At 39.0% G+C, this 27,897-nt stretch overlaps 1 long non-coding RNA gene across 1 annotated transcript; it reads right to left on the bottom strand.

Annotated features, from left to right (window-relative positions):
- Positions 1 to 10,465: 10,465 nt before the first annotated feature.
- Positions 10,466 to 19,901, bottom strand: LOC137406592 (uncharacterized). Its single transcript, XR_010979912.1, has 3 exons — positions 19,818 to 19,901; positions 11,604 to 11,723; positions 10,466 to 10,966 (listed from the first exon to the last, which is right to left on the bottom strand). It is a non-coding gene; the product is annotated as an uncharacterized lncRNA (long non-coding RNA).
- Positions 19,902 to 27,897: the final 7,996 nt, after the last annotated feature.

The following is a 27,897-nucleotide window of genomic DNA, read 5'->3' as shown; positions in this document are numbered from 1 at the left end:
CATATTTCAACACATCACAAACATCGATTAAATGCTAAGCATATTTCAACACACTACAGACATCAATTAAATGCTAAACATATTTCAACACATCACAGACATCGATTAAATGCTAAACATATTTCAACACACCATAGACATTGATTAAATGCTAAACATATTTCAACACATCACAGACATCAATTAAATGCTAAACATATTTCGACACATCACAGACATCGACAAAGCTTTAAAATCTAAACGCCAAGTTGCTCCATAGACAGAGGATTGTACAACAGCTTAAAATTTTAAAGCGCTGCCATTTATAGATGAGAATGGCGTAAGTAGGATATTTGCTAGAGATCTGCTACTAGAATAGTTACTAAACTGCATCTAAACCCGCAGTACTTGATATAACAACAGTTCTGTTGAGTTGCTCTACCCTAAATAAAATAGTGGAAAGCTTTCGCTTACTCCAGAACGAGTAATCTTTTAGCCACACATTCTTAAGTGGAATGGTTTGCGATGAGTCGCGTGCCCTGGGGCCATTTATATTTAGTTTTCTCTAAATTTGAAGTAACTTGTTGAACACACCAGAATTATCAAAATGGAAACATCATATGCCGATATCAATATATGTCACATAATAAAAAAAGTGTAATAAAAAATTGTAATTTTTTAGTTACTTAAAAAAATATTATGCATAATTTTCAGGTCTGGTACTGTGGAGTTAAAAAGTTACTCGAGCTTAATGGGTGGTCTAACGGAACGGTAACGATAAAGTCGTCTATATCATCGCGCAAGCTGCTGAAACCGCGCTTGCTAATAATTTGTTTGGCCGATTGAAAGCGTTTCGTCAACGATTTCAGTATGCATGCACAGCTTTGATAAGTTTGTGAGCTTTGGCCAAATTTTTTCGTGTTTACTGATCTTTCATATATTTCGAGAGAATTGTTAAAAGAATATTCAAGAGAGAATTATTAACGTTTGATTGGATATGGTAATTGTCAGCAGCAGGTTCCAACTAATATATTTCTTTCTGGCTCATCAAAGGCGGCAGCAATAACATGTAGATATTAAGTAAATGCTGACAGACCAATTGGCTGACAGCTGAAGGAAATGGACTATTGGAGACCAACTGATATATTACAACTTTGTCTTTTACTAAAAATTTCAAATTATGCGAAAATATATTATACTAGTATTTCAACAAAAAGTAAAAAAGTAGGGCATATTTTGTCATTTTTAAACAAATAAAATCCCAACGATTTCTATCTACATATTTTGTTGAACTGGCTTTGCATGTGAATAATATGTTTGTTGTGTTTGTGTTTTTCCGTTAGGGACAGTTGCTAACTGTATCTTGACCACTCTTGCCACAGGCTTGTCATAAAATTGAGTGTTTGCCAATCCCTGACACGGTTAGTCATATGGAATTACCTTCAACTTATGTTAGCTCATCAGGACGTTGCATTAGCCTATAAATAGCCAATCATTTCAGCGGCAGGTGTTCTTATCGAGCGACTAGTGATTGTGACTAGTTTTCCATTACATAATTGGGAAATTTTGGAGTTTCCCAATTTCCCAATTTCCCTAACCACCTATCACTACCGAGCTTATTATGAATGTAATAGAGCAGGAGGGCATAAAGCTGTCAAAAAAGTGATTTATTCCTTTTGGAGGTGGGCTATGTGATAAGAGTGGCATCTAGATCAGAATTTTGAGCTGATTTCAAATATCTGGTTTCTACACCTCTCAGAGTGTTCATTTTTGAGCAATTTAATTAATATATTATTTTAATTAAATAAATATCTGTAACGTTTCATGTGCTTCTACCAACAATGTAATAATGAAAATGGCATATAAATACTAAATAATTAGCAATAACCTAAGTTGGAATCAATTCTAATAACATTAAAATATTTATTCTTCAAATATTATAATATTAGAATTGTATTATATAATATTATGTGTTCTCAGTTTGGTTGACATTGTGGCAGCTTTACAGTTTGTCTTTGTTATTCCGCAACTCATATATCATTACAGATCTGCAAAACAACATGAAAAGTATTTTTAAAGACTCAGACCATGTATATATAACATTTTAGTATACATATATTCATCATTAATGCTTATTCTGTGGAACCATTTACTTTATTATGCAAGTGAAATCGCAATTAGTCAGTCTTTTATACGGTGTGACACATACATGTATGTATTCTAATCAAACATGAAGTGCACCTTTGGTTACAATACCACTCAAATACTAACCTTCTAATTCACAGTCATCTGAGTCTTCTGCATCACTACTTTCATCTCCATCCTCTTTATTTCTATTGCTACAGCAGCTGCTTCTGCACATGTTCGTACACTTGAGATTTGTATTGTTGCACTGACAGCGATGAGACTGGCACCCAGTTTTGCATCGACAAAACATGTCCACGAGCACATCAGGAAGTGCTGGTTGTTGTGTTATCCATCTAGCTTTAAGCTCTCCATCTTCCATAAACCAACCATGTTGCTGGGGGATGGGACATTGATGATGATTTGCTTGGGTCTTCTCCATATCGCGGCCTGATAGGCAGCCTTAGATATATGGAGATTTAACTCATCTAGTGTGGGTGGTAAGTTTGGTTGTGATGTGCGAGACGGTGAGCAGAAGATCTTATACCTTGCTTCATTGATGGATTTTGTCTCTTCACTATATAATCTGCATATGAATGTCTCAATAGATTATCTTATTGCACCATCAACTTCAAAATCTGTTTCCAATGATTTCAGTGTGTTACAGAATTCAAGACTGTTCTCTAGCAGCTTGAAGAAAGTTATCTTCCCGTTGGAATAGAATGCGCTTACACTGTCATATCCACTTAAAGCATGGAGCAGTGCTTTGCATCGTTCGGATGTGAGGACAGTAGACAGACAGCCTGTTTACATATCTCAACTGCTTCTTACCACAGCAGTAAATGAGTTTTTGTGATGGCAGCTCATTCACTAGAGATAGACAGCTTAGGAAAACATCTGTGTCCTGGCGCTTGACTAGAACTTTTGAGCTGGGTTTGTCTTCCATTATCTTTGCGATATGTGATAACATGCGCGTATCTGCTTCCTCGTGGTCTGGTGTCAAACTATCTGTTTGGTATACAGCGATTGATCCATCAAGGTCATAGCTGATCATGTGGCATTCTTGAGAAAAAGCTGTTACAAGATCTAGTTTCTGTTTCATAGTTGACTTCCTCCATGTATCCTTTAAAAATTTCACTAAAGCAGACTTGTCTGAGCCATCTGCTGAAAATTCAGAAGTTCGGACTAAACACAGCAACCTTCTGTCTTCCTTCTACACTTCTATGACTTCTCTCACCTCCTTTAATGCTGATATCAGGGTATGTGTCACAAACAACATCTACACGACATGTGTGATATACGTTTGCAATACTAACTATCCGTTGCAAAAGCTGACTTGCAACCATGCCAAAAGTTGGAGGAGCTTTCAGGGTCTGAATTTCGGCCATAGCATCAACCACAACAGTCTCAAAGACTGGTAGCTGATCCTGGTTAACATAGATTGATGGTTGATCATCAGCATCTTCCTCAACAGCAGCCATCAGAGCCGACTTAGCAGTCTTCAATATAGAGCCATCAGAGTTCGCCAGGGACCAGCTGATGTTGCCAAGAGAGAATGATAACACTTTTCTTAAATCCAAGTTACGCTGTTGGCTGATCACTAACAAATTTTCAAACAGTCTGTGCGAACACGCTAGGACTTTTTCTTTTGATTTTTTCTTAGCTGATGGTAATGTGGGGAAAGTTTTGAGCTTGTTTGACTTGATGGATGCATTGAAATCAATCTCTTGGGTGCTTAACCTCCTCTGGACAAATTCTGAAAGCTGTTTTTCTCCTATCACATTTGCCATTTCAAGATCCTGCTTCACTTCAATGGAGGCTTTTGCACCACTGGTAATATGTACTAGCTTGGTGGTTTGAAACGCAAACGAATTTATTCTTGCTGTTATGAGTCTTTCATGACTTCCCTCGTTTCCTCATCAGCCTTCCATGCCTTTGCACGCATCTCATAACTTGCTGCATCCGAATCACCAGGCACTAGCATCTTCTTCATGTCTGTATGCACAGCTGTTCGTTCTGGGTGAGATAGAGTTCAGCATTGAGAGGCCGATGATTCCTGTTAAACCCTATGATTCTACTGTGAGACTTTGAGTCTCTTTTAACTGTTTGCTCAATAGATTAATCACAAGCGATAGAGCTGAATAAACCGTGATGTCGTGATTGATAAGTAAAATACTCCTTCTTCATAAGAGCCTCATACACCTTGCTACGCCATACTTTCAGATTAGTCATCTCTGCATAGTACAGCATGCCATATCTAGCGTAGTTTGTGTGGTCATATGCAAAAAACCAAGGAAGGATCATACATGTAATTTATCTATAAATTGATGTCCAAATTGTAGGCTATAACAAGTCATGTAAACGGCAAAGAGTTAATTTTGCTGCTCACAAAATGTGCAGACAAAAATGAAAATGTTTTCTTTTTCTCCCACCAAAGTACCATCATAATGGAGTAATCATCATGAATTTGTAAAGCTATAAATATCTGATCTCACCTCTTCTGCTGTATCACATTCTTTCTGTCTCTTCTCATGTCTTTTCTCAGCTCTTTCCATAACGAGTTTGTTACAATACTTTTTATAACACTCATAATGACAAGAAGTCTGAACTCTCATCGAAGTTCTCAATGATTAGCACTTTTTGAGCAATTTCACATTGAATGCTCTCTTCTTCCAATATCAACCATCTGTTTGAATACTGTTTGGCTGTCTCATATTGAAGTTTAGTCACTCTGACTAGGGTTTCATTTACAGACTAATCAAGACAGTGAAACAAGCGGTCTTGCTGCATCCTTGGCATGGGTTAAGGAATGCTGAGAATTGACTCACTTAATCTCAAATAAAAGCATTTATTAATTTTTGAGATTATAAAATAGTTTTCTTTGTCTGATATGTAAGGTTTTCTAAGGAAACTTGGAGTTGCCCCCTCCCAATTCGAAAATGCTCTCTAGCTCAGAAATGTGCAAACACATAGGTGTAGAAACATAATTGAATTCAGCATAAATTTCTGACTATAAAACATCTTAGTTTGAGTAGCCCACCCTCCAAAAGAAAAGGCTGAAAGATAAGTTCATGTTCCTGCTCTACTAATGCCTATATCAGATATCCAACACAAAAGCATATTCCGACTCTTTTGTGCTTGATGAATAACGAGATTAGGTTTTTGGTTTGGCGCTATGCTTGCTATGAGAAGTTACTACCCTGGCCGTCTAGTATAAGAGATCATCATGTGTGTCAATAAATTACAAAACATAAGTGTTTGCACTATTATTTGTGCACCTTATCCAGCGGATAAGGTGGTCGATTACCCCAGGTGTTGATGTGTCAGTCAATCAAGCGAAAGGTTACGAGTTCAGAACTTGTATTATGCAACCTTCTTTCTTAATGTCGATAAAAGGCTTCAGACAGATGTACTAGTAGCGTGGTAGTCTGGTGTGCCGAAGGAGATCGCCAGATGTACAAATGAGCAGAGAGAATAAGTAGGTGCACAGCTATTCCTGAACTCATGTAAGTGAATGATTAGTGATTTGCCAAGCTGGTAAGTTAAATTTTTTACTCGCAAACTTACTTTTGCAATTGAAATTTTGTGAATTCAAATATCTATATGATGAAATATTTTTGCCAAACCTCTGGCCATGGCCTTGGAAAGACGGAAGGCTATATATTTTATTATAGTAAAGGTGATTGGAAAACCATAACAGTTATTACACTTTACTGAAAATGCCTTTTCTTTGGTACAAATATAGGAGAAACATGAGCTATGAAAATACTCCATCAGATATGTGTTTATTGTTGTGAGGTTTTGTTAGTAAAGAGAACAGTTACAGTTGATTAATAATATATTTGTCTAAAGGTGCTATGAGCTTCAAAAAAGAAAATGACATGTGTGAGATCCTAAAAGACTAGTTTCGTAAAAAAGTGCAAAAAAAAACATGTTAAACGCTCAACAGGAAATAAAACACTGCATACAGCAAATAAATAATTATAATCATTACATATCATGTCTGTAACTTCTAGCAGCTGAAGGCTGTCAGGTTTATTTGCAAAGAAAACATCTTTAAACATAAAAAAGCGTGTTAATATTTACAGAAATAATCTCCCACAAAATGAACTGTTTGACTGCCTAAAAGTTCGCAGCCGCAGTCTGGAAATGGGCAGAGAACTGCTTGACTTTCAGCTTGCTCTTTCGCTTTGCTAGCACAATTTTCACAAAAAGCAAGATGGCCACAAGGAAGTGCTAAGTGTTTGGCCTCAGCTATCACATTTGATTTACAACATTCTCTGCAGCTAAGCAAAAATTCTGAAGAGTCAGAGACTGTGATTTCATTTGAGCATTCTTCTTGTTGTATTTCTACGTCTAACTCTCCCTCTTCAATTTTATAAATAACATCTATCAAATCTGGCATATTGTTGAATGGTTCCTTATTAGAGGCAAAGGCCTTGTCAATGGTTTCCTGGCAGTGACCAAGAGATAGGCATATCTGGGTCATCGTCGCTCTCGAATCACTGACCATATCTTCATAAGATTTCGGTCTCTTGGAAAAATGTAGTAACTCTCTTCCATACGACTTGCCTACTTTGGCTACAAAATTTTCTCCCTTCGTTTCTATGAGGAAGCTACAGTGAGGAAACCATTTTGCGTGTTCTCTCCACGGACAATCGTTAGTTTGCCAGCCCTTCAGTATTCCACCGCAAGAGAAACACTGAACTTCATCGTTGCAACCAGTGAAATAAAATCCAGCTTCGAAATCCAGCTATAAAATAACACTCTTAAAAATTCTAAACAAATATGGTTATTCTGCTAAAGTATCAGAAGTGAATATAATGACTTACTGTGTGTCAGCTATAACTATGTAGTAGGTTTGCCTTCTACTGAAGTGCTTCACAGTCACGGCTGAATTTATACTAACAAAGATAGGAAAATGGGAAACCAGGCTTCTGCATTGTGATTGGCTACAAACAACATCCCTTGGAATAACTAATTGAGTGTATTCTTATATCAGAGTGTCCATACGAGTAGAATACTTTTACATGTAGAGAGAGATTATGGAATTCCTTTTAACACCTTTCGAAAAAGTTTTTTATTATAATAAACTAAATGAAAAACCAGTGTTATAAATTCATGCACGGACATATATTTTAAAGTTCAAGGAAAAATATTACAGATGTACTTTTCTAAATGTCATCCGATCGGTTCTACGATGTTTCATATTAACCTTTACATGCATTATGGAGTTGATTTAAAGCAAGTGTTCATATAGGAAATTACTATAGTAAATTTAATTGAGTACGGAGCTCAAACATTGATAAATACGAGAGGCAATTTCATTACACAGTAATAAAGCAAATACATTCTATAAAACAATGCAAAAAATTGAATGCAAAAATCTAAATGATACATCAGAATTAAAATTAGTAAGGTTTAAATGAATTTAAATTGATTTAAATTTAAATCAATAAAAAGAGGTTTTATGGTCACGTTATTTTTACACTTATGAGAGGCGAACGAAAGTGCAGCCTTAGCGACTTTTCGCTTTCTCTCTCATAATCAATAAAAGATCGAAAAAAAAATAAATGGTTGGTCCAGAGATGTTTGTTCGATTTTTTGTAAATAACTGATTTAATTCTGAAAAAATGCAGTTGTCTTTACTTCTTGCTATTACTACAAATTGCACTAGATTTTTAGGGTTCGTGGTTCGAGAACTAAGAAAGGAGGTATGCAGTACTGTTTCAAACCTTTCGAACAAGATAGGATAGAATACAAGATAATATAATATAATATAGAATACAGTATAATGTAATATAGAATACAATATAATATAGAATGCAATATAATATAGAATGCAATATAATATAGAATACAATATAATATAGAACACAATATAATATAGAATACAATATAATATAGATTAAAATATAATATAGAATACAATATAGAATACAATATAATGTAGAATACAACATAATATAGAATATAATATAGAATTCAATATAATATAGAATACAATATAATGTAGAATTCAATATAATATAGAATACAATATAATGTAGAATACAACATAATATAGAATACAATATAATGTAGAATACAACATAATATAGAATACAATATAACATAGAATACAATATAATATAGAATACAATATAATATAGAATACAATATAATGTAGAATACAATGTGATATAGAATACAATACAATATAGAATACAATATAACATAGAATACAATATAATATGGAATACAATATAATATAGATTAAAATCTAATATAGAATACAATATAATATATATTAAAATCTAATATAGAATACAATATGATATAGATTAAAATCTAATATAGAATACAATATGATATAGAATACAATACAATATAGAATACAATATAATATAGAATACAATATAATATAATATAGGATAGAACAAATGGATTCCTTTGCATTCCCTAGGGCACAACAAAATACTGAATCTACATGTATATCTATTCGAGAAATTGGGTCCACGATAAGCATTCGTTTATTTTCATGCATGTCCTAAAACTTGAAGTTATCTTCTATGTCGCTTTCAGCGATATATAATGGACTACCTTCATCTGATCATTTCTAATAATATCTCTCATTCATTGAGTTTGTAGACTTTTAAAGTCTAAAATATTCTAGCAGGTGTGAGTGTTTATTGTTCAAGGTCAAAGCTCATGCTAGTTATATACTAAATGTTATCAGTGCCTGGGAAATGTACAACTGAAATGTTCTGCATATACTACTAGGAAAGGTCTCATCTTTAGGAATAAGTTATAATTGGCTCAAGTATTTAGGAACTCAGACGAACATTTCTTTCCTACATCATCAAATGACCAGGTTTTTTAAACCGCGGCTGGATATGCTTGTACATTTTAGTTACGAGAAAACTGGGGCTTCAAAAAAACATGAAATTTGATTATTTTATATGGAAAAGGCTTCTTAACAACATGATAACAGGGATTTTACTGGAATATGACTCAATAGGACTTTTAGTTCTTTGGAATGTACCAAACAAGCAGCAGGGCTAAAAATAGTAGTACAAGTTGCATCATGGAAAATCCAGTAATTAATCAGAAACGATTCATTGACCTGATGCATGGTTTTATGGCGTCGATGGTTTTGATTGTAATCAAAGAAATGTGTTGGGAAATTCCCTGACACTCTATTGCCTGAGCATGGGAAGACCCGCTGGAAAACTAGCGAAAGCTGTAAAATAAATAACTGAGAAGATTCCATCCCTCGTGGGTTAGCGTATAGAGGTGGAACGAGACAGGTTTTTTAAGCTCGAGACGAGACTCGAGACACTGTCTTGTAAAAATTCGAGACTCGAGACACGAGACAGTAAAATAATGAGCATTTGGTGATGATTTCACTACACAAGTACTAGCTACTTGGTATGGGTGCCAGAGACTACGCCTACAAGTGATTTTGCCTACAGGAGATTACGCCTACAAGTGATTGTGCCTACAGGAGATTACGTCTACAAGTGATTTTGCCTACAGGAGATTACGTCTACAAGCTGATAGACTATGCCTACGATCTAGGATATTGCCCCTACTTTAATGCTGTGAATTGTGATGCAGAAAATTACGAATGGCACGATGAATGCATGTTATGAACGTGTGTTGATGTATTTTATTATGTAAATTTTTTTTATTATATCAAATCCTATAATCATCCATATATCAAATCCTTGCAAATATATAAACTTAATTCGAGTTGATTATTGGGAACCATGGTGATTTAACAGTCGTTTATTTGCAACAAACCGTGTTGTTGAAGTTAAAACCACATTTTTATTGAATTATTAAGCAAAAAACAAGCGTATGTATTTTTGAAGTTGTTACTCTTATACATACAGACACATGTCAATAACTGAGTATTTCTATGTTATCAGCAGCCCATCACTAAAAGTGATCAATGGTTGTTGGTCAATATATCATTTCATAACTTTGGAGTTGTTTTTTATCTCCTATTGCATACCATTATGTTTCACTTTTACATGGAGCCTCCCTCACCGCCGGTTGAGATCACCCTTGGGTACATATGCATATATAGGCCCTACTGAGTAAATTACAAATACAAGTTATATGATTTACAATAGTGTCATCCATCATAAATGAGCAAAAGAAGGCTCTCATAAAAATTTGATTTTTCTGCATATAACCTGTTATTTCACTTTGATACAAAAGAAATTATTTACTAAACAATATTGTTTTAGCAAGAAAAAATATGACATATAAAGGAGCCAACTCTAAATTAACAAAAAGACCACAAAACAATTTAAGCACGTTTGATAAAATTATGCTAAAGTGGCCATAGCTTCAACCACATTGCAATGCTGTAATAAATATCTTTGAAATGAAGTAAAAACCCATTTCTCAATCTCCTTGCATGGCTACTATAACTGCTCCTTCTCTTTAGCTTTGCTATATAATAAGCATACATTAAAAGACTATTTCGAAGTGAATATCATTTAGACTTATACAAAATTACTCACTTTTGTATAATTTGGAGGAATTGGGCTACTTTTGTACACACAACAGTTCATATGCTAAGTACACATTCTTACAGTATTTTTACTTGCTGAAGTTTTCCTATTTCATCAATTGAATCAATAGATAGATTATAAGTTTAGGATTTATTCTGCAAAAAAATACAAACATCCAGTTACAGATTTATTTGCTCCATTTTCTCATTCATCACATATAAGCACCATCATGTCAGTGATACATCTTAAAATGGTAGTATCTGTACTTGTACTAGTATTTGTTCAATAACATATGTATCGTCATATCACCCTATCTTCTGACTGTCATCATTCTTTCTCAATCGACTTTCAATGTTCTACGAAGTAGAGTAGAAGGTCATGAAAAAGCAATATGTTTTTTGAGAATATTAGAAAGTATGATAATGCAATTTACTTTCTCTAGCTCGATACATCAGAAACCCAACACTGAGCGGATAAGAAAATTTGCACAGAGAACAAATGCAAGATTTTGCAAGATTTTTGCAAGATACAGAACAAATCAACTTAAGCTAGGTTATAGGTATAATATTCTAAAATGTTCAAACAGTAATATAATGGTTAAACTTTTGCTTCATTTTTGTGAGCCAAAAGCCCTGCTAATCATTGTATGAGCTAGTTTAGCCTGTTTAGACTAGCTTTAAGAAAGGAGTCGTGTGTTCAACAACAGCAAAACTCTAACAGACAACTCCCAAACCGCTTGTTGAGAGAGTCTAGAGCTATTTTTGTGCCTGCTACATATTGCATAAAATGATGCTTGGTAGGCTAAGGGACGAGGTATTAAGGGACTCCATGCGAGTGCCAAGAAAGTGGCCGAAGATGAACTGACAACTTAGCTGATAACACAAAGCCTCAACAGCTACACAAGACAAAGCTCCCATGCTGCAACAAGATTTATGCTCTCTTGAATCTTGAGCCAAAATTTGGCACATGAAATTTAATCCACAAAAGTATTACCATCTCTCTATTGGCAAGTCGTCTTTGCCGATGGATACAAATAACTTTCTCATCTTATATGATCACCATCTACAAAGTGTGACTTCTAATCCTTATTTTGTGGTAGAGTTGCAGAATGATCTGAAATTTAATCAACATATTTTTAAAATTGAATCCGAGGAAGAGCAATTAATCGGCATGCTTACATGGTTCTGAAAGATGCAGATCAAAAAACAAGAAAGATAGCTGATACTTCACGAGTTAGACCTGGTCCTGAGTATGGCTGCATGGTTTGGGACCTTTACCTTACAAAGGATATTACTTTACTAAAGTGAACTCAAAACGCTGCACTGAGATTTTTGTATAGACAAAAAAGCAGAGTTAGTTTTCTTCAACTATGAGAAATTAATTATTTTGAAACCTTGAAAGACAGATGAGTTAACTTTGTCATAATGTTGTTAGTAAAATTCTGGGTGGTGATATTGACTTATTGATCAGGACCAATATCAATATACCAATATTGACATTGGTCCCATTCGCTACCTGGGACTTGTAATTTAGATGTTGCGTACAAAGCTACATACATGGAAAATGATAGTGTACAGCCTGCTACACGGTATTGGCGTTTCATAATTTACAGTTTTAGACTAATTGTACTGCTCAGAGGATGAAATTTTTAATGTAATGTTACTTATCACAATTAGCCATCCCAAGACAAACAGTTTTAACTCATGATTCAACCTTTCGATCAATCAACCTTGCTTGCAACACAAAATAATAAAACCACTACATAATTATATGTAATATATATTATGTATATGGTATATTATACCAAAGATATAATATTACTACTACTATGTATATACATGTATTAGCAATGCATAAGACATTGCTAAAACAATGTTTTACAAAGCAAGCTAAAACAAAGCAATGCGTAAAACATTAAAAGTGACCAGAAGAATGGAACAATTTAGTTATAAAACAACTATTTATTTTTTGTTATTTATTCGCAAATAATCATATTATTTTGTCTCATTCATTTACCCACACTCGTTTGACTATTAAATTACTATAAGCAGACAGACCAATGCCCAATATATCGAATTATTAATACTAGTTCACCGTTAGTTGCAGACTATTAATTACAAACTATCAATAAATAATAATTCGTAGTACAACGAATGGTACTACCACCTGTGATATACTCGGCTCGCGAGAACTCCGGCTTGACCGGAAACGAGAAAGTCGCGAGACCGCCGAGGAAAAACCGGGGTTCGCTCTCTTACGACTAGAAGCTCGGTGAGTGTTAACGTGTTTGTTTTGCCTCCTGCTAAGTAGATACTTGTTAAGAACCCACTAAACTAGATTAGCACTAGTTTACATGGTACCACGAGTGTTTACTTACAGGAGAAGAGTAATACGTTTGTGATTGAGCTAGGTTGTACGATAGTGTAGTGCTAAATTAATACGATAATACAGTGATAAGTAGAGGTGAGTATATTGAATTGTGTTGGACAATTGTGGAGTGTGTAGACGCTCGGCGAGGTGAATTGAGGTGTGGTGACACCATAGATACACGAACGGATCTCAGTTGACCGTTCTACCATTGATACTGTTCAGTAGATTCTGTTGTAATTTTTCGAATTAAAATAGAATTATGGCTGGAAGAAGGGTGGGTGCAAATATTTTTGCTAGCTTGCCTGCGCTAGAAATTTTGGCTACTGATGTATTCGGTAGCTGGAAAAAGTTTAGAGAAGAGTTTACCCTATGTATTGAAATGAAGGACTTTGAGATGGGGGATAGTGAGGCTACGGTGGAGGGGGAGGCCGTCGTGGTCCCCAACTTCACTCCTAGGGCTCAGTTGCTGGCACTCTTAAAAGCCATAGGCCAAGAGGGTAGGAAACCCTAAGATCGTTGGGTTTTGAGTCCAATAACCCGGACTCAACATTCAACCAGGCTTAGGGCCTGCTGAGAGGGCATTATGAACGAGAGGAGAATGTCTACGTCAAAACCCAAAAGTTTGTTTCTGCGAGACAACTTGCGGGAGAAGACGACAGAGATTTTCTCCTCAGAGTAGAACGGCTCAGTAGGCAGCTTGATTTTGGTAGGAATGACGATTCACGTAGGAGCTTTGCCCTAGTCATTGCCGTGAATGGACTGCGCGACATAAAATTGAGTAGGGAATTAATGGCCCAAAATGATCTGGATTGGGAGAGGTTGACAAACCTTCTTCGAACCAGAAACGTAGCGCAAGAGGCCTCAGAGATAATCGCGGCGGAGTCTAGTTCGACTCGACCTGCTGCCGCCCAACTTAGTGCGACACAGGATGCTGCGGTGCCGACCCCAGGGGCTCGTGTCTCTTCGGAGGCGACAGGCGGTGGGGCACAGCAGCGTGTCAAACAGGAGGTTGGCGAGGTACGGAGGCGAGAAGACCGGGACAGTTGGCGAAAGAGAAGGGATGGTAGCAGAGACGGCTACAAGGGTCGAGAACGTCAAGGGCGTTACGATGGTTACGGACGCGGCTCTAGCAGCCGTGAGGGTAGTCAGGAACGCTTTGGGCGTCGTAGTGGCTACAAAGGCGGCTCTAACAGCCGGGAAAGTAGCCACGAAGGACGTTATCGCTATCGCCGTTATAGCGTTAACAGCGATTCAGACGACCCCAAGGACCGTGTGGGCAGGAATAGTTACCGGCGGAGGCGCCGTGACTCTCCCTACCGGAGAAGCGATGACTGTTGTTATGAGTGTGGCGCAGTTGATCACTTTGTTAGAGATTGCCCCCAAGTTAGATGCAATGTTTGCAAGAAACTTGGGCACATGGCAGGTGCGTGCGGCAGACCAAACAGGTGTCGTACATGCGACGGTAAATATCATGCGGAGAGCGAGTGCCCCTTTAAATCAGGGAAAGGCCGCAATAGCGATAAAAAGGTCAGGCTAGCTTCTAACCGGGACTCTAGTTGACTGGCTGGTGATTTCAGACTCGCGCTCTCGGTCCATGGCCAAGACGTTCCTTTCTGTCTAGACACTGGGGCGGATGTCACTGTGTTGACAGAGGGAACTCAAAAGTCTTTGGACTTGCCGCTCTCTCCTAGTTCCACAATTTTGGTTGGCGCAGGTGGAAAGAGGTTGAGTGTGGCAGGAGTTGCTGATATTAAGATCAACAGCAAGCGAAAGTCCACTAATTGCAAAGCACATGTGGTGCTAGGTGCTAATAGAAATTTATTAGGAGCACAAGAAATTATAGACTTAGGTCTTTTAGCAATTGTCAATGCTATAAACATTGAGGCATTTGATCCAGTAAAGGAGTTTTCTAGGCTCTTTCAAGGGCTAGGAACGATGCCAGGCTTGTTTAGCATTGAACTAAAGGAAAACACTGAACCTTATCATCTTTTCTCTCCGAGGCCTATAGCTGCCGGTCTTTATGACAAGGCAAAGGCTGAAATAGAGAAGATGTTAGCGCTGGGAGTTATTGAGTCAGTAGAACAACCAACTGATTGGTGTTCGGGACTGACCATAGCTCCAAAACCTAATGGCGCTATTAGGATGTGTGTAGACCTTACCCACCTCAATAAAGGGGTGAAAAGGGAGACATATCCACTCCCAAGGGTCAGTGACATGTTGTCAAGACTGGCCGAGGGTCGGATTTTCTCCAAGGTCGATGCAAATTCCGGATTTTGGCAAGTCAAGCTCGACCCTAAGAGCAAGCTACTGACGACGTTCATCTCTCCATGGGGGAGGTATTGCTTTAAACGAATGCCCTTCGGCATATCGTCAGCTCCTGAGTATTATCAAAGGGGCATGGAAAAGATATTAGGCCAGATGGACGGAGTTATCTGTCTAATGGATGATGTCTTAATCTTCGGTAAGGATGAGACCACTCACTGGAAACGGTTGAGAAAGGTTCTATCCAAGATCGATGCTGCTGGAGTGACACTTCGCGAAGACAAATGTGAATTTGGCTGTACTTCGGTCAAATTCCTAGGACATCTTGTCAGCGCTGAAGGTGTAAGGCCAGACCCAGACAAAGTAAAAGCAATTTGTCAGTTAAATCCCCCAGAAGATAAAAAAGCTGCTAGGCGCTTCATCGGCATGGTTAACTATCTCGGCAAGTTTTCCAAAAATTTGTCGGGTTTAGCTATACCTATTTATGCAGTGATGGGAGCGCGCAGCATGTGGCTGTGGGGCAGTAGTCAACAGTTGGCTTTCGAACAGATCAAACGGGAACTGTCACGAGCCCCTGTGCTATGTGCATTCGACTTGAATAAGCTGCACCGCGTGTCAGCAGATTCAAGCCAGTATGCTCTCGGTGCTGTGCTATTACAGCAGACCGAGCTGAATACTTGGCAACCAGTCGAATACGCGTCACGCAAATTGACTGAGGTCGAAACTAGGTATGCAATGGTCGAAAAAGAAGCGCTGGCAGTCACATGGGCCTGCGAAAAATTTGATTATTACCTGGTAGGTCGATATTTTGAGGTAGAGACAGACCACAAACCTTTAGTCTCCATCCTTGGTGACAAAGATCTGTCTAAGCTACCTGTGCGGGTACAGCGGTTTAAAATGAGGATGATGAGGTTCGGGTATTCAATTTTTCATACCCCAGGACCTCAAATGTACTTAGCAGACACACTGAGTCGGCCTAGCGCCGCTAGCAGTGAAAACATAGGTCACTGTTCTGCAGTGGAACAGTACGTCGAGACACAGGTTGCAGAGATGCTAGACCCGTGTAGACGAACTGAGTTGTTTGACGCCACTCGGCGAGACACAACATCCAGAAAATGTTTGGAATACCTTGCGAAAGGGTGGCCAGACAAAAAGAAATTGGATGCAGAGCTCGCTAAGTTGTATGGTAGTCGCGATACGATTACGTCATACCAGGGTCTAATTCTGTTCAAAGGCAGAATTTACATCCCGAATGAATTGAGGCCCATTTACCTGGCACGGTTCCATGAAAGCCATCAGGGGATCGAAAAGATGCGAGTAAAAATGAGGCAATTCACTTGGTGGCCCTCAATGAGTGGTGATATAGACCATTATGTCTCTCGATGTAATGTCTGTATTAGACACTGTTCTATCAAACACCAGCCCATGGAGCATGCTCAGCTTCCAGCAGCTCCTTGGTTAGAGATTGGGTGTGATGTTATGGAACATCAAGGTAACTTGTACCTAGTCATGATGGATTATTACTCCAGGTGGATTGAGGTACCCCGGATTCGAGCTCAGACTTCTTGTCTTGTAATCCAGGCAATGAAGCCGGTGTTCGCCAGGCTGGGGGTGCCAAAATTAGTCAGGAGTGATAACGGACCATGTTTTGCTAGCCAGGAATATCGCAACTTTGCGCAAGCATGGGGTTTCCAAATAGCCACCAGCAGCCCAAGGTATGCGCCATCCAACGGACTAGCAGAACGGTCAGTCAAAACCGTCAAACGGATGTGGGACATGTCAACAGACAAGGACAAATCACTCCTCGATTACCGATCAACACCCCTCAAATCGGGTTACTCCCCGAGCGAGTTAATGTTTGCTAGATCGATCAGGACAACGTCGGGAAAACCCGTTCCCCGAGTTGTAGACTATGATCTATTTGAACATAAAGAACTCGAAGCCAAAGAGGCTAAGCGTGAGAAATGGAACGCTAAGCACAGGGCTAAGCCTCTGCCAGACCTCCTACCGGGGCAGCGGGTATGGGTTAATGCTCCATCCGATGTCGGTAAAGAAGGGGTTGTAGTCCGGGCGGACAGCTCTCCAGAGAGCTATTGGGTTCGCGTAGGACAGAGCGACCTTCGGCGCAACCGTAAGCATTTATTTGTGCTTTCTGACTCTGATTGTAGAGAGGATGATTACCTTTTCATACATCCTACCAGTGTGGGGAATGCCGAAGAGGCAGCCGTGAGTAAAAGGGTCGTAGATAGACCAGCTTTCCCCGCTTTACTAACCCCTAGGGTGTCTAACTCTACTAACCCCGCTTCGATTAGAGATAACACTGGTAATGGGGAGGACGCAATAGACGACGAGGCTCACGCCAGTAGTGATAACTCTTATAACAGTGGCACTAATGCTTGGGGGGATGGTATCAGCAGCAATGGTGGTTACAATAACACGCTACCTGTTAACCTGAGCACAACTGATAGTGTAGAAAGCGATCTAGCTTTAGATACCTTATTTTCTGACCGCTTAACAGAGGGTGAGGCTTTGCCTGACAAACCTGCAGAAGCGGGACAAACCGGTAGTAGCAGCCGGGTTGCAAACCCCGTTGCTCAGACCGGTGACAGAGTGACCAGAAGTGGTCGGACTGTCAAGACAAAAAGGCAAGATGGGTTCCTTTATTATAAATAGTGTTCTCCTTTTGTAGATTACTACGTTTTACTACATCCAATCTACGATTCAATTATGAGGTGTCCCAACACACACTGTAAGGAGGCAGGAGATCACCTGGGAAAAGACTGCCCGAGATGCTGGAGATGTGGGGAGACCTCCCACGCGACCGACCGGTGCACCCGCGTCAGGTGCAAGAAGTGCAGGCAGGAGGGTCACGAAAGGAAACGGTGCCCCCGCATAGTCTGCAACATGTGTGGGGAAAAGGGCCACACAGTAGAGGTCTGTCGGAACGCGTCGAGAAGGAGAGGAGGAAAGCCCTCCAGGCCTCCAGTACCTGCGGGCAATCCTTCAAGATCAGGACAGGCCTCAGGTCAACAAAAGGTGGAAAGACGGGAGGAAAGTGGGAGAAGGCGGCACGCAACATCCCGTACCCCGTACAACCCACCCGTAGCCAGACAGGCTGCAAGTGCATCCGATGTCTTCACGTTGGAAGACATCCAGGCCATGATCAGGGGGGACTCCGGTCCTCAGACTGATTTCGAGGGAGACCTGCGGACCCTCAGAGAAGAACGTGCTATTCTAAAAAAACGGTACGACAGGGAAATGAAAGAGCTGGAGAGACGGGAGAGTGAGCTCCACGCAAAGAGGCGGGAGCATGAGCGAGTTCGCCCTCTTCGGGAAGTTCTAGCCTCGGCTGGCTCCCCTAGTCCCCGGATGGCTTCCCAGACACCCGCGTCTCAGAAAACCCCTGCGGCTACCGCCATGCCACCGCCGTCCCCTGCCAAGGACAGCAGCGAGGCATCTAGTGTAGACGATGGAAGAGACCACCTCAAAATAGAGAGTCTTCCGTTGGAAGGAGGCGGCTCCACGTCCTCCCCCACAGCCGGAAACCCCGTGACATTAGACCGTGCTGAACAGGCGACTGCGGCCGGAAATCTGCTCGCAGGAGACCGTGCTGAGCAGGCGACTTCAGCCGGAAACCTGTCCACAGGAGACTGCGCTGAACCTACCAACGAAGCCAGAGACCTTTCTATGGAAGGAGACTGTGCGGAGGAGAAAGAAAACATGGACACCGCCAACGAGGACCTGTTGCTCGGTCTAGGCGAAAGCGCGGTGTGAGCTTCACAAGGGGGAAGCCACGTCGGAGAGATTCCAGACTCTCGGCGACATTTGGAGAGATCCCAGACTCTCAACCCTTTAAAGGAGTTCCCAGACTCCTTTTTCCGAAACCTCGCGGTTCCAAGGATACCCGGAGTACCAAAGTGCCCTAGAAGCAAAGTAGAATTACCAGGCTCTACTCACAGAGACACCAGACTCTGGGGGGGAAAACTCAGGTTTACCCATGTGCACTTGAGAGTGCAGAAGACCAGCAAGTAGTCGCCTACAGGCTATACAGGCTGCTGAGGGTTTGGCCCCACAGGATCTCCCAGAATCCACTGAACACCCCGGTAAAAGATCAGCACCAAACAAACAAAAGGAAATGTGATATACTCGGCTCGCGAGAACTCAGGCTTGACCGGAAACGAGAAAGTCGCGAGACCGCCGAGGAAAAACCGGGGTTCGCTCTCTTACGACTAGAAGCTCGGTGAGTGTTAACGTGTTTGTTTTGCCTCCTGCTAAGTAGATACTTGTTAAGAACCCACTAAACTAGATTAGCACTAGTTTACACCACCCTAAGGTGGTGATGATTTTATCAGACTCAAAATATCTACCAAAGCTTTGAGATTTTAAGCACACATCTTAGCGTTCTTGTGGCTCCGAACAGCCACCAGTAGTAATAGTAGCAGTGGTAGTAATCGTTAAGAAAGCCAAGAAAGGAAAGGAGATAATAAATTGTTTTTATTTTACACTTTCACGATTTTCGTTCTGATTGATAAATGAAAACACTATTATTGCATTACTTTTTACCATTTTTCTTACATTTTTTTCTTCAACAATCAATGGTATGCACCATCTCCATAACCGTAGACGTAATCTCCAGGAAGTGTAGACGTAACCTCTAGGAAGTGTAGACGTAACCTCCAGGAAGTGTAGGCGAAACCTCTTGTAGCCGAATCCTCTTGTAAGCGTAATCTCTGTAACCCCTTGGTATATATAAAATTAATAAAACTATTTTTAAATTGAATTTTCACCTGGTGTAAACGATTTAAATACAACATTGTAATAGTGATATGCATGTAGTTTTTGTAAACAAAAGTGACACAAACAGCTCTAAAATACCGAAGTTATGTAATGTGTAATGAAACCGATAGACGTCGCTCTACAAAGAAATACCGCAACTAAAAGAACACACGATAACACTTTCATTCTTATCGTTTCATTAAAGTTAAGTTTTGTTTGTGTATTAGCTGTAGTATGTGAGTTATATTTAAATTGTACTCATGAAATTATATTAATTACTGTATACATGCACATGTATATTCTTATATTGAGCTAACAAAACGTCATTGTTAATCGAACACGGACTATGGTCGACACGGCCTTTCGTTCGTTTCTACGTGACCGGGCAAGTTTTACCCGCGATTGGTAGTATATACGTAAAAGAGGCCCGAATTTTATGAAGGGCAGTTGGTGTTTAGACACGATACGATAAAATACAGACATTTTACCCGCAAAAGTCTTATTTATTAAATTGGATTATCCGAAGAGTAATTAGATACGACCCGGTATCTGTTTTAATGACACAAAACCGAACTAAAAAATAACAGGGCCGTTGTCCGGACTACATGATTAGACTCAGTGGCCAACATAATCAGTAGCAACAGGTAGTAACGGACCGGGTATAACTTTAAATGCAGTTGCCCGCAATCCATTACAATATATGGAGTTGTTGCTACCGCAAGAAGCCATGCTTTTACAACCGTGCGCAGGCGCTTTAGTTCTATTTCCTGTCTCGAGTTTGGCAATAGTTAAGTCGAGACGAGACCGATACGAGACGAGACAGGTCGATACTACCATATACTACCATACCATGGCGCGATATACTACCAATCGCGGGTAAAACTTGCCCGGTCACGGAGAAACGAACGAAAGGCTGTGTCGACCATAGTCCGTGTTCGGTTAACAATGACGTTTTGTTAGCTCAATATAAGAATATATATGTGCATGTATACAGTAATTAATATAATTTCATGAGTACAATTTAAATATAATTCACATACTACAGTTAATACACAAACAAAACTTAACTTTAATGAAACGATAAGAATGAAAGTGTTATCGTGTGTTCTTTTAGTTGCGGTATTTCTTTGTAGAGCGACGGCTATCGGTTTCATTACACAATACATTAAAAAGTAAGAACTATTCAATAGATGGTAAAAGTATACATGTACAGAGCAATATGTTTATAATAATTATGATCAATCAAGCTCAAAATTCTTAGAATATATAACTTCGGTATTTTAGAGCTGTTTGTGTCACTTTTGTTTACAAAAACTACATGCATATTGTTGTATAAATCGATGTACTCACATGTACTGATGTGAAGATCAAGAAGAGCCTCGGTCTTTCGTTACACTTCCTTATATCCTTCCCTATACTGCCTTACACTAGCTTATCTACTAGCTTTACCCACTAGCTTTATCCAGCTTTATGCACTCACCGTAATTACCAAGACCACCTGTACTGCCTTGAGCTCAGACACCAATATAGCCTGAGCCTAACAAATCCCATAATACAACATGCCTGTTCTTTTTTTCTTTTTGTTTTGGGCCACTCCATTACTACCAACAAGCAGACGTAGTAACTTACCTTACTTGTGTTGCTCGTTACCTGACTCCATTAGGGCAGTCTTCATAGGCTATGCCTCTGGCTTGTCACACCCTGTGCCACCGTCTAAAGTACTCTTCTTGCTACTGCCAGCTCCATTGCCAGTCTGCACTGGCTTTTCCATCACCCTGACCTCCGCCGCTACCAATACTTTTACAGTGACCACCGTCACTATCAACACTACTTCCACCAACATCTCCAACACTACTTCCACCAACCCTGACTGGCCGGAGTCTTTTGGTTGGGTCAGTAATGACTCCTCAACCTCATCTCCGTCTCTTCCGTCTTTACCTCGCTCTCCCCAGTAAGAGGCAGGCTCGACAGGCTTCCTGTGGGAGGTCTCCACCTGGGCCGTAACCGGCTGCACAGGGGATGGCACCACAGAGCTGGGAGTTGGCATAGGTCCAGACCTATCTAGCTCGACCTCACCTGCAACCAGTGCAGGTCTGCTACCAGCAATTCTCCTCTGAACATCGGCTAACTCCTGCACCACCACCCTGAATGCTTTGACATTTTCCTGCTGCCTCCCGTTTGGCTTTCAGCTTAGCCAATTTCTCCTTCGACTTCCTCCACACCTCCCTTTCCTCTCTTTCAATCACTGCTACCTTTTTCTCATGACCTTCTCTGTCTAACATTCCATTGCTGGCTACCTCGGCTAAAAAGGAGCAAACCTTTTCCATTACAGACACTGGTTCAGCTACTTTCTCAGCACCTTCCCTTACCTCATCGTGACTCTGTTCTCTATCACACCCCATAAACACTTGCACATCTCTGGTGCCTTGGGCTGTCCCCTGTTGACTACCAATTTCCACGTATTCGCTACTCTTCACTCCCTTGGTTTTACAAGTCCACCAATCTTGACCTGTGTGATCTTTCTTAACTTCACTCTCTCTGTCAGACTTATTTGTCAGGTTTTGCAACTTGACATCATCTGAAACATAACTTGACCCAGCAATAATGGTTCTCGACAAAAACGGCTTAACTGGCTTAATACTTCTACACTCCTTAACAGCCTCAAACTTACTTTCGCATAACGCATTTGCAACAGCAAATAATTTAAGCTGCTTCAACTCAGTTATGCCCAAGAAGTTCGTTCTCAATCCTTTTACCACATGAACTTCAGCATCCATATGCCTGTCTTTACTTTCCAAATGAACTATTACACTTCCAACCACTTTTAACTCACTACCATCATCAGTTTCTAAAACTGTCGACGGTTTCTTTAACCATAGGTCCAACTTATTGGCTATTGCCTCGGTTACCATAGACACCTCAGCCCCAGTATCAAACGTAAACTCTACATTTACTCCATTAACTTCCAAATACTGCACAATTCCCTGGCCTAGTCATTGATCTTCATCATATTTATCTCTATAACCAGAGAATCTAACACTTCTGCCCTTACTATTATCCCGGTACCCTTCATCATACCGGCTCGTCTCGCGCCTCTCCTTATACCTCTCCCCCTCAAACCTATCCATACTTTTGTCCCTGTACCTACTAGACTTGTCTCTCATCTCGCGGGGACTTTCTCGGCCCCTGTACCTCTCCCTACTAATATCCCTGCTGCCATATCGCTCATAGCTACTATCACGGCTACCTCCTGACCTCCTGCTGCTACCTCGTCTATCGTAACCTACATCTCCTCCCTTATCCCTGCAATAACGGGATACATGTCCTCGCCGTCCACAAGAAAAACATTTAATGTGGGGACAACTCCGCATCTCATGACCACTACCTCTGCAATTATAGCAAACTCTATCTCTACTTTCCCTACTGTTTTCTCCATGTCTAGAGACATACCTTTCCCTGCTATTGTCTCTATACTTCCTACTGCCACTGTCCTTGTTATACTCCCTGCCTCTTGTCTCATATCTACTAGTATCATGCTCTTCACTACCATAATACTCTCTACTACTCCTAGGGCTACCCCTAGGGGAAGATCTACCTGCTGAATCATAACTTCTATCTCTATCATTACTCCTGTACTGCACTCGGCTATCAAACTCTGATACCTTTGCTACTTCTCTCTTAACCTGACTTTTTAAATCACTACCTCTACTATCTGCTTTCACGAACCTGTCTGAATGATTCGCCATCTCACGAGCCCTCAATGCCTCATGTAACAACTCCCAAGTCAGATTGGCATTCTTCATTAAATCTCTGCTTACTTCTCTATCTCTCAACCCGTTAACCGCCACTATAAAGGCAAACCTTACCCTATCAGTATTGTTAGTCACCTCCGCATATCTGCTCAAACTCTCTACCCGTTGCAAATATTCTCTATCACTTTCTCCAAGTGCCTGCCTAGCCGTCAGAAACTTATGCCCCTTTACGAACATACTCTCTTGTCTACCTTAATAATCCTGCAAAACCTCCACTGCCCCTTCATAAGTAGAATTTATACCACGTACGTTGAACCCTGCCCCCCTCAATACTTCTCTACCACTGTGCCCAATAGCTCTCAATAGTGGCACTAACCTAGCTCTACCTCTCATAATAGGCACTCTGTTGCCATCTTCATCATTTACATAACCTCTCTTCTCGACAGCACTCTCTATACATAAATTCATCTCCTCTATAAATCTCTCCCACAACCCATCACCGTGCTCACCGAACACCAGCTTCGGAAGACCACTCTCCATCTCTACCCAACACAATATATCTCTCGCCACCAATCCACTCTACCCCAATCGTATAAAATTAATGTAATTCTCACCTCCGAATACGTAATAAATATTTACACCTCACCAACACCGCTACTTCACCGCTACTTCAACGCTACTTCACCGCTACAACACCTCACAACACCACCCTACCTCACGTCACCTCGCCTGCACGCCCGTGAAAGGGTCTAATCAACCGTTTAAACTTACCCCGTAACCAGAAAAATTATCGCTAACGTTAACACACAAAGAAAAAAAAATCAGAATTTTGTCAACTGCGCCATGTTGTATAAATGGATGTACTCACATGTACTGATGTGAAGATCAAGAAGAGCCTCGGTCTTTCGTTACACTTCCTTATATCCTTCCCTGTACTGCCTTACACTAGCTTATCTACTAGCTTTACCCACTAGCTTTATCCAGCTTTATGCACTCACCGTAATTACCAAGACCACCTGTACTGCCTTGAGCTCAGACACCAATATAGCCTGAGCCTAACAAATCCCATAAAACAACACATATCACTATTAAAATGTTGTATTTAAATCGTTTACACCAGGTGAAAATTCAATTTAAAAAGAGTTTTATTAATTTTATATATACCAATTAGCTAGTACTTGTGTAGTGAAATCATCACCAAATGCTCATTATTTTACTGTCTCGTGTCTCGAGTCTCGAATTTTTACAAGAAAGTGTCTCGAGTCTCGTCTCGAGCTTAAAAAACCTGTCTCGTTCCACCTCTATACGCTAACCCACGAGGGATGGAATCTTCTCAGTTATTTATTTTACAGCTTTCGCTAGTTTTCCAGCGGGTCTTCCCATGCTCAGGCAATAGAGTGTCAGGGAATTTCCCAACACATTTCTTTGATTACAATCAAAACCATCGACGCCATAAAACCATGCATCAGGTCAATGAATCGTTTCTGATTAATTACTGGATTTTCCATGATGCAACTTGTACTACTATTTCTAGCCCTGCTGCTTGTTTGGTAAATTCCAAAGAACTAAAAGTCCTATTGAGTCATATTCCAGTAAAATCCCTGTTATCATGTTGTTAAGAAGCCTTTTCCATATAAAATAATCAAATTTCATGTTTTTTTGAAGCACCAGTTTTCTCGTAACTAAAATGTACAAGCATATCCAGCCGCGGTTTAAAAAACCTGGTCATTTGATGATGTAGGAAAGAAATGTTCGTCTGAGTTCCTAAATACTTGAGCCAATTATAACTTATTCCTAAAGATGAGACCTTTCCTAGTAGTATATGCAGAACATTTCAGTTGTACATTTCCCAGGCACTGATAACATTTAGTATATAACTAGCATGAGCTTTGACCTTGAACAATAAACACTCACACCTGCTAGAATATTTTAGACTTTAAAAGTCTACAAACTCAATGAATGAGAGATATTATTAGAAATGATCAGATGAAGGAAGTCTATTATATATCGCTGAAAGCGACATAGAAGATAACTTCAAGTTTTAGGACATGCATGAAAATAAACGAATGCTTATCGTGGACCCAATTTCTCGAATAGATATACATGTAGATTCAGTATTTTGTTGTGCCCTAGGGAATGCAAAGGAATCCATTTGTTCTGACCTATATTATATTGTATTCTATATCATATTGTATTCTATATTAGATTTTAATCTATATCATATTGTATTCTATATTAGATTTTAATATATATTATATTGTATTCTATATTGTATTCTATATTAGATTTTAATCTATATTATATTGTATTCTATATTATATTGTATTCTATGTTATATTGTATTCTATGTTATATTGTATTCTATATTATGTTGTATTCTACATTATATTGTATTCTATATTATGTTGTATTCTACATTATATTGTATTTTATATTATATTGAATTCTACATTATATTGTATTCTATACTATATTGTATTCTATATTATATTGAATTCTATATTGTATTCTATATTATATTTTAATCTATATTATATTGTATTCTATATTATATTGTGTTCTATATTATATTGTATTCTATATTATATTGCATTCTATATTATATTGTATTCTATATTATATTATACTGTATTCTATATTATATTATATTATCTTGTATTCTATCCTATCTTGTTCGAAAGGTTTGAAACAGTACTGCATACCTCCTTTCTTAGTTCTCGAACCACGAACCCTAAAAAACTAGTGCAATTTGTAGTAATAGCAAAAAATAAAAGCAACTGCATTTTTTCAGAATTAAATCAGTTATTTACAAAAAATCGAACAAACATCTCTGGACCAACCATTTATTTTTTTTTTCGATCTTTTATTGATTATGAGAGAGAAAGCGAAAAGTCGCTAAGGCTGCACTTTCGTTCGCCTCTCATAAGTGTAAAAATAACGTGACCATAAAACCTCTTTTTATTGTTTTAAATTTAAATCAGTTTAAATTCATTTAAACCTTACTAATTTTAATTCTGATGTATCATTTAGATTTTTGCATTCAATTTTTTACATTGTTTTATAGAATGCATTTGCTTTATTACTGTGTAATGAAATTGCCTCTCGTATTTATCAATGTTTGAGCTCCGTACTCAATTAAATTTACTATAGTAATTTCCTATATGAACACTTGCTTTAAATCAACTCCATAATGCATGTAAAGGTTAATATGAAACATCGTAGAACCGATCGGATGACATTTAGAAAAGTACATCTGTAATATTTTTCCTTGAACTTCAAAATATATGTCCTTGCATGAATTTATAACACTGGTTTTTCATTTAGTTTATTATAATAAAAACTTTTTCGAAAGGTGTTAAAAGGAATTCCATAATCTCTCTCTACATGTAAAAGTACTCTACTCGTATGGACACTCTGATATAAGAATACACTCAATTAGTTATTCCAAGGGATGTTGTCTGTAGCCAATCACAATGCAGAAGCCTGGCTTCCCATTTTCCTATCTTTGTTAGTATAAATTCAGCCGTGACTGTGAAGCACTTCAGTAGAAGGCAAACCTACTACATAGTTATAGCTGACACACAGTAAGTCATTATATTCACTTCTGATACTTTAGCAGAATAACCATATTTGTTTAGAATTTTTAAGAGTGTTAGATGACAATTTTAACTGATCTACTTCTATACTATAAAATTGTTCATACAATCATGTTGCTTGTTAACAATGCTTAAGTTATTGGTCACATGATAGATTTGTAGAGCTGTTGTCAAACCTATTAACAATGTTATATGCTTTTTTACAGGTATATAAGATTCAGGAATTATTTGCACTAAAGAGACTCGCAACTAGGTTTAAATCTAGTGGAGATATCTGTTGATAAGAAATACAAATTGTATAGAGCCCGTATAAAGTTGTCTGCCTATTGTTGAACCCATGCCAATAGCCATCACAACAAAAACTTATAGCTTATTAATCTGTAGATCTTTAGCTAGCTTGACTTTGATATATAAGTTGAATGAATATGTAGATATTTATTTTGACTTAGATATAATAGGTGGATTAAGACTAGAAATGGCTAAAAGCATCCACAAGCTCATTGAGATTAAATGTTGTACAATGTTGCTAAG

Source organism: Watersipora subatra, chromosome 10 (assembly GCF_963576615.1).
Source record: "Watersipora subatra chromosome 10, tzWatSuba1.1, whole genome shotgun sequence".
NCBI classification, from domain to species: domain Eukaryota; kingdom Metazoa; phylum Bryozoa; class Gymnolaemata; order Cheilostomatida; family Watersiporidae; genus Watersipora; species Watersipora subatra.
Note: the sequence above shows the minus strand (reverse complement) of the source record. Positions and strands in the feature narration are given on the sequence as shown.